This window comes from Vigna unguiculata, chromosome 9, assembly GCF_004118075.2.
Source record: "Vigna unguiculata cultivar IT97K-499-35 chromosome 9, ASM411807v1, whole genome shotgun sequence".
NCBI classification, from domain to species: domain Eukaryota; kingdom Viridiplantae; phylum Streptophyta; class Magnoliopsida; order Fabales; family Fabaceae; genus Vigna; species Vigna unguiculata.
The window spans coordinates 34,377,285-34,386,621 of record NC_040287.1 but is presented as its reverse complement, the minus strand read 5'-3'; the positions used below and the strand labels follow the sequence as shown (position 1 = coordinate 34,386,621).

At 26.4% G+C, this 9,337-nt stretch overlaps 1 long non-coding RNA gene across 1 annotated transcript; it reads right to left on the bottom strand.

Annotated features, from left to right (window-relative positions):
* Positions 1 to 6,079: 6,079 nt before the first annotated feature.
* On the bottom strand, positions 6,080 to 8,500 carry LOC114195886. The gene is made up of 4 exons (XR_003606590.1): positions 8,356 to 8,500; positions 7,966 to 8,249; positions 6,370 to 6,513; positions 6,080 to 6,283 (listed from the first exon to the last, which is right to left on the bottom strand). It is a non-coding gene; the product is annotated as an uncharacterized LOC114195886 (long non-coding RNA).
* Positions 8,501 to 9,337: the final 837 nt, after the last annotated feature.

Sequence of the window (9,337 nt, the reverse complement as noted above, 5' to 3'; positions counted from 1 at the left end):
ATTTTGGAATTAGTCCATTTCAAAATTTTGGACCAATTTTGTCCTTCAACTTTCAAAATACGTGAATTTAGTCATTTTAATCAAATTTTGTTAAGTTTATTTAACATTTCAAGCATATTTTATAATAGTATTTGACTTAACATTAAAGCAAAAATGTGTCAAACAGTATAAATAACTAAAATACAATCTTGAAATACGCTTAAAACATCAAATAAATTTAACAAAATTTGATTATAAAAAAACTAAATCCAAATATTTTGAAAGATGAAGGACTAAATCGGTCCAAAATTTTGAAATGAACTAATTCCAAAATTCACTAAAGTTAAGGGACCAAAAACATATTTAACTCTAAATTTTGTTATCTCATTTTTTTTTTGTCACAATACTATCTTTTTTCTGTTTTTTTTTTTCAGAAAACATTATCTTCATAATAAACTTAACTTATTTTGGAAAAAGATTTGCCCTTTTGTTTATAGTAATTAGGTTTACACTTAATTTTCTTCTATATTTACTTACCGCGTTTTAATTTTAATCTTCTGTTTCTGTTTTTTCTATCATAATCAGATGTTTATAACATGTTTCACTTTATTTCTTTTTTTTCTTAGTTTTCTCCTCATTATACTAATATTCATCTCAATTTTGGAATTTTGCTATCGTTTTCCTAATTTTTGTTTAGAGGTGAACATTTATGTCCAATTAATTCACAATCGGATGATCTCACAAAGCTTCCTTCATAGGATTAATTTATTTAGGAAAAAAGATTTTTAAACAAAAAAAATGTGAGAAGTAATATCCTGCCTGTAACTATAATATTGTCCATACAAATTAAGAAGGTTCAAAAGAGGATAGAGGATTACAGAAAAAACCAGTAAAGGTAGGTTTACTTTTATTTTCCATATTAAATGTTGGATTAAAATAAAAATCAGTTCTTGCCGTTTTTCAGAATCTCACAGATCAAATTAATGTTTTGTTGAAAAAATAAAAAAGTAAAAACGTTATGATACAGAGCAGACGCACATGAACTCACTTGGGTGTGGGGCGATTCAAAAAGAAGTTTTAACTTTTTCAATTCAACAATTTAATGAGGGTCCAACAGAAAAAGAAATAAGTATTACATATAACATTTTTCTTCAAAACAAACGTTAAAAATTAAAATAAATATATAGTATATATATAATTGATATCAATTTCAGTAATTTTGTATTAAAAAAAATATGTTATCTCAAACAAAGACTAAACGCACAAATGATAAAACATACATGTGTAAGTTATAAAAAAATAATAATCAAACGGTCTTTTAATTGAATGGAATATATTAGCAGTTGGAACGTTTTAAAATTTTTTTTATTCAAAATACTCATTTATAATCTATAATTATATATAAAGAGATTTCCTCTTTTGTGTCCACATTTCATAATTTCAACTTTATCTTTTATAATTTAATTATTTGTTAAATTTTTAAAAATTAACGATTATTGTTATAAGTTTTTATAAAACTATTTACTTATCTTCTTTTTCTTTTTCCTATTTTTAACAATTATTTTCTCATATTTTCTCTATACATTTCACTTTATTTTTGATAAATATAATTTTATTTTGTTTATTAACTTAATAATATTAAAATATTCAAAAAATGCGTACACACAGGCGTTATCGTGCCTGTGTCTATGCTAATAATATATAAAGAGAATTCACTTTTTTTGTCCACTTTTCACTTTTCAGATTTATCCTTAATTATTTTTTAAAAATTAATTTTTATAAATAGTTTATTTTAACTGTTATTTTAAAAATTTATTTTATTTTGATCGTTATTCTAAAAAGTTTCTTTTTTTAAATTACTTTATTTAAAAATTATTTTAAAATATATTATATATATTTTAAAAATAAATATTATTAATCTTAACTCAAATTTATATGAAAATAAAAAAAAATGTGAACAGACGACAACCGCTGTTTTCTCTAATTTTTTTGAAGAGAAATGATGACTTTTATTTATTTATAATATTTTATATTAATTTAAGCGTAGATGTATGAATGGTAGCTAAAAATATAATAAAAATATAAACAAACTAATCATCATGCATCCTTCGAAGATAATTGGGCTTCTATATTTCATTAATGGTTAATGGGAAAAAAAACCCGTTGAGCATGTATTTGGAAAGTTTGATACTTTCATCTACTTAAATTAATATTCTTTTTATTATGTATAAAAGAAAAAAAATTAAAGAAATGAGAATAAATATTATACCAAAATAATAATATTAAAGCAAAATAATATATGCACATTCACATTTATAATTTCATTTTATTTTATATTAAAAAGATTTGATAATTGTAGTGGTTGGTCTATATAAATGAATTTTATTATAACCATCCAAAAAATAATTTAAGAAGATGATGCTCGTTTATTTTATTAATAAAAGGTCAAAATGTAAATTGAATAACTATCACTTGAGTTTCATTTTATAAAAATTACTATATCTCTAGAAACATTTTTTGAAACTATCTTCTACCTTCTCTCTATAATTATAATTCTATTATTCATCTGTTTGAATATAAGAGACTATATGAGCGATCCTTACAGAGAACTCTACACATCCAACTTATCAGAGTTAAGAAAATGGTAAGTTCACCTTTTGCTCACTTTATGCGATCAGATAACATTTTGAGTTGCATTGACTTGTGGTCCAATGCATGTGAGTTAAAATAATTTAAAGTAAATCTCTATTTGTCTATGATCATAAGGATATGTTTAGATATCTAATTGGGATTTTCGTTTTGTAATTATAGCATATGTGAGGATTAGAACTTTATGAGTAGTTTTGAGTAAGGGTTTTTCTACTCTGACTAAGAGAAACTTACTATTTTTATCTTTTATTCTTCAAATATTCATCTGTATTATGATATGTGAATTGTTTGGACCAAACAATTTCTTAATTGTTTTGTGAATTTGTTGATGCAAATAGCATGTTGTGTTTATAATGTTATCAAATTGGTTAATTAGTACTATGAGAATGTTTTAATTCAAATTATACTTATTTTAAGAATTGAGAAAGGCAAAGATTATTCAAATAGACTAACAGATCAATCTAATATGTGTTATTAAACTTTCTAATATGGCATTACGCGCTACCCAAAATGGATTTCTTAGGTATGAAAACCTACGGTTAGGTTCAAAAATCACCTCCATTGAAGTTTTATACAAAAAGTTATAAATAAAACAAGTTTGTTGTTTTACTTATAAAATATATACAATAATTATTTATACTATTTTTTTTTACAACAACCTGGTATAATACTTTAAGTCAACTAATGAATAAAGGATGTATACTCAAAGCACTAAAATAAGTATATAACATACATATATGTATTGTACTGGTTGTCTGTAAGACTGTGTTAAAAATTTTGATAGGTTCGAAATGCATTCACTATGATGCCAAAATTTTGTGAATAAATTTTGGTTACAATAATTATAAGCAAAGTTAATGTGGAATGATGATTGCAAAATAAATTATGGTGAATCAAATTAAGGATGAGAAAATAATGTTATTTAAGGACTGTATGGATAGCTACAAAGATACACTAGGTATATAGTCCAGATAAAGGTTAGATAGACTTAGAAGAATAGAGGGTGGTGATATGATTACCCTGGATTGATGTACACAATTAGTTGGGTAGAAATAAATCACAAGCCTCACACTCTATTCTGAGTCGTCATCTTGACTATACTTTTAGAATAGGAAGGTAGTGTAGTGTACACATTGTATCCGTGAAAGCGTACAACCTAATGGAACTATCCATATTGGTATAAAACCATTATGACCTAGAAGGTATAATGTCATCATTTAAAGGCCTCAAGTACTTAAAAGATGACTATGCGATGAGTTTAATGATGAGTTTGAATTCAAATTATATAATATGATTATTAAAATATTGATAATGGTAAGTGTGCGATCTTGAACTCAAAATATAAAGTCATGATTTTATTTTTGTGATCAACTTTTATTTTTGGCATGATTGGTTATGATTCATGAAAATATAAAACCTTGAGAAGTTGTTCTTTCAAATTGGAAGTCAATTTGAATAATTATGTTGTAAACTTTGAGATGTTATGATAATGTTTTAGAGGTGGAGAAAATATTCACCCTTACTTTCTTCATTTTTCAGAGGAAAAGAAATAAAGACTTTACGTGTAACAATGAAATTAATCTGTCTTGACTTTTTATGTAAATCTTAATTTTGTTAAATCTACAACTAATATAGTTTAGTTTGTTTTGTGATGTATTTTAAATTAAGACTTATTTTTAGTTTGTTGTAAAAGTATAGACAAAATTCTCTTACATACATCTATATGTATATTAACATTTTAACTATATAAATATCATTTATGTTTAATAGACAATACATTTCATTGATGTATTTTTTTTAGCCTGGTATTTGTTAAATAAATACAAATTAATTATCTTTACACAAATAAACAATACTTTTCTAAAGTACATCTAGTAGCACCAATTTTTGGTGTGTTACATAAGAACCCTTTTGTTATCAACCTTGTGTTGAGTTTCCTAAGGAATAAATCCACTTAACAAGGAAACAACATAAGGAAGATATAAAATTATTCCTAACAACATATGCCTTTGTCATTCATTTGATATAGGGTATATGGACGTTGGAAGACATGTCTTGTCTAAATATTCCCCTAAAAGAGTTACTATTAGGATGTTTGTATATATACAACTTACCTTTTATGTTTATTGTAGACTGATCTTTGATCCTGGATGAGGAAAGCAAAATGACTAAACACAAATTCTTGTTCTTATGGAAAATCATATAGATTTGGAGACAGATAATTTTCAAGATAGAGGGGATGATAGAAACTGTCCAGTTATACCACTCACAAATAAATACATAAGAAGACCTAAAACATGAACCAAGAGCTTATAAGATATTTAGGACCTAAAACATGGATCATGAACTTCTCAACTCTATTTAGCCTCCAACCCTCCTTATTGGGCCTAACATCATCTAGAAAGAGGTTAACTATAGTGTATACTAAAATTTACAAAGTAAAATAAAACATGTAGACATTATATTTGGGCCAAGTAATGTAAAGTTTTAGGCTTATATTTGAGCTTAGAATAAATTAGGGTGTGTTTAGGTTATAACAACCTACCTAATGGGTGGAAACCCCATTTGTGCACTTCATTAGTCTTAAAAGTTCCCTAGAATAGACTTCTTCTCTATTCACAACTAGTAGCCTTCTTCCTTCAAAGAGTTGGTTGAACCCCTATCTCCAAGAACACTTCCATCTCTTCACTTCATGTTAGTTTCATCATTCCAAGCTTCCTACCACAATCCATTCCATATTCAATCGATCCAAATCAAGCAAGTATGACAATGCTTATACCAAATTGACATCACCTTTAACAGACATACTTAAGACAATATATGTAAAGGTTTTCATTCTTATATAATACTCAAGTTTCTTATTTTTACCCATTGTGGGACTTATACCCATACTTGAATTCACAAAAAAATAAAGTGAGTGGGTTCTATGATAAAAAAAAATATATGTGGGAGAAAAAACAATAAATTACAAGTCTCATATCTTATTTCTATATATTTTTATTTTTGTTCCTACCTTTTCTTTAAAACCAGACTTTTTATTTTTATAAGATTCCACATGCTTTTATTCATTTTTTTATAATTTAGAAAAAAAAAATCTTTGTCCAAATTATATAAATTATTTTTTATTATTTATCGTTTCACTTTTACTTTTTAAAGAATTTAATTTATTTGAATGTAGAGATTTTGCTTTAAAGTTAAACCTCGTCCTAAGATTTGGTGCCAAACTTAACATTTATTGTATTGAGGAAATAACTCTTTTTATTCATGATCTATCTAATAGCAATTTTTAATCAGTAACATTCTTTAGAAACCAAAATATGTTGCTTTTAAGAATATTTTAAACCACCAATATAATTAAATATCAATAGAGTTAATTTTAAACAGATGAAAATATTATTTCAATCACTTCAAAATTATAAAAGATTAAATTGAAGCAAACTTAATACAGCTACAAAATAAAAGAGAATTTGCATCAAATAAAAGTATCTTCCTCATTTACCCACTTGTTAATTACATTGATTATGCAAATGGGCCTTTGAAAACTCGGCACATGTATAAGCCCGCAAAAAATAGCTTTTTCTTTTTTGGGGGTTTCTTCCTGCACCCCCAATATTTCTTCTGCACCTCCAAATATTCATGCTCTTCCATTTATGCCCTTGGAAAATTAAATAAATAAAAAAAGTTTAATTAGGTAGACGCAATTATGAATGGCAGAGTTAGTTGGCTGCCTGAATTAATTACCGGCCAGTCTTTTATATACCCTGCACCCCTCTTCAGTTTCACTTTCAGTTTCACTGCAAAAAATTTCGTGGTCACTGCAAAAAATTTCGTGGTTGAGGTGTGAAATTCCATCTGCTTCATTTCTTCTCAGAAAAAGAGGTACACCTGTTTAGAATAGAAGTTTATATTTGATAAGTTTATGTGTGAGATAAATGTTGGTGCATTTTTAATATTTCATGAAGTCATTTTTATTTACGGAAGTGTCATGTAGAACTTAAGTTATTTTTTCCATATACGGAAGTCGACTTCCGGAAGTGTATATGTAAAACGGAAGTCGACTTCCGGAGGCAAGTAAAATTTAATAATTTTTTTCCTTCTACGGAAGTCGACTTCCGAAAGTGTATGAATAAATCGGAAGTGGACTTCCGGTGAAGTAAATGTTTATAGTGTTACGGAAGTGGACTTCCGGTTTTAAAGTGAATATTTCGCCCGGAAGTCAAGTTGTTTTTCTTTTTTTCCACTTCCGATGCTTTCTCTATTCTACCATGCTTTTTTTCTCTTTTTTTTTCATTTTTCCACTCCACTTCCGTAGATGGCTAACCTTTGTTTTTTCTTTGTTTTTTCTTTTTCAGTTTTCCACTCGACTTCCGTAGATGGCTAACCTTTGTTTTTTCTTTGTTTTTTGTTTTTCAGTTTTCCACTTCGCTATACTAAGTTGTCTTTTTTCTTTTTTCTTTCACTTTTCTACTTCCATGCTTTTAGACTTAGTAATATTTTAATTTATTTTATTTTGTAATTTATAATTTTGTTACGGTTTGAATAATAACTTATTTTTTATTTATTATTTATTTATATTATTTATTTAACTTTTATTTACATGAATATTTATTTTTTGTTTATACTTTTGTATGTTTTAATTATTATTTGTTTAAGTTTACTATTTATTTATTTATTGTGTGTTTGTTTTATATTTTTGAATGAATATTTTTAATTTTTATTGATTGAATTTAATTTTTTTTTATTTTTTTATGGTTGAGTGTTTATGTATAATTATTCAAAATTATAATTATTTCAAATTATAATTATTTAAATTTATATTTACTCAATAATAAAATTAATTAAAATTAAAATTTATCAAAATCATAAACCAATTAAAATTTTAATTAATCTAAATTATAATTATTTAAAATTATAATTATTTAAATTTATATTTGCTCAATAATAAAATTAATTAAAATTAAAATTATTCAAAATCGTTAATAACTAAAATTTTAATTATTCTAAATTATAATTATTTAAAATTATATTTACTCAATAATAAAATTAATTCAAATTTAAATTATTCAAAATCATAAATAACTATAATTTTAATTATTTTAAATTCTAATTATTTTAAATTATAATTTTTTAAAATTGTATTTACTCAATAATAAAATTAAATAAAATTAAAATTATTCAAAATCGTAAATAACTAAAATTTTAATTATTCTAAATTTTACTTTTTTAAAATTATAATTAATTAAATTTAATAATAATTAAAATTAATTAATATCAAAATTATTTACATTAAAATTAAAATTAAGTAAAAAAAATTGCGGAACACGTAGTGGAACTCACCTTACGGAAGTGGAACTCGCCTACGGAAGTCGAACTCGCCTACGGAAGTTGAACGTCGAACTCGCCTACGGAAGTCGAATGTCGAACTCGCCTACGGAAGTCGAACGTCGAACTCCCCTACGGAAGTTGCACTGGCCTACGGAAGTGGAACTGCTCTTACGGAAATCAATATTTACTAACTACGGAAGTCGACTTCCGGTATTGATGTCGACTTCCGTAAGTGCCATTTTTTTTTTCTTCCCAACCTGGTTCCACGACTTCCAGCTTTTTGTGTTTTTACAGATCTATATTCAAATAAAAAATAATAATTACGTACAGCAAAGCAAAGATGGCAGAAACAATCAATAAATTATAAAATTAAAATATACAACGGGATAGTTTTAGCTTTACCTGTTGGAGAGGAGAGGAATGGGGAAGGGAAGAGGAAGAGCAGACAAAAAAAATTAGAAGGAGTGGGCCAGAGAGTGAAGCACGTTAGAGTGGTGAGTGTGGGCAGATGAGAGATTGGGGGTGTGCGGCTGCTAGGGTTCAGTGAAACAAGTGAAGCATTAAATAGGAGAGAGAAATAGAAATTAATTGATTTAAAATTTAAAAATACTAAAAGGGTAGTTTTAGAATTTATGAAAAGTTTGGAGGTGCAGAAGAAATATTGGGGGTGCAGGAAGAAAACCCCTTCTTTTTTTTATTTAAGTCTTTTTCTTTTGGGTTGGACAGTATTTTTACATAAGCCATTTAAAAAATACAGACTCTCATTGGGTTTGCAATTAGGACACAAACCCAAGTATTGACACCTCCAAGTTACTAATCAAGCTCCCGCATGTGGTGAAAACAAAATATTATTTTGTTGTTTACGTAAAAATACCTCTGAAGAAAATATGTTTCTGTTCATTAAATTAGCACCATAAAAATTTATTTTTATGGTATTACTTAAAAATAATATATAGCATAATGTAATCTTCTTTCTCTCATATTAATATCTTAAGCAAATAAAACAAATTCGTATGTCCTACTCAAATTTTTTATAAAATAAATTGAAGAAAACAAACATAATAAAATATAATAGTTATTTTAAAAAAATTATTCATAAAAAAGAAATGCATCCACCTATGCGGCTGTCGTCGTGAATACTTCATCTCTCTCTTCATTTTAGAACTGTCAAAATGAGTAATCCGGTCCAATCCGGCTCGACCCACCACAGGTTAATGATTTAGTGAGTCAACCCAATCCGGCTCACTTTTTAGCGAGCCAAAAAAATTCGAACCCGGCCCGGTCCACCACAGGTTGGCGGGTTAAACGGGTTGGCTTACAGGTTCACTTAATTAAAAAAAATATTATTTTTTTATTTTTTTTAGTCAAAACTAAATTGTAGTTC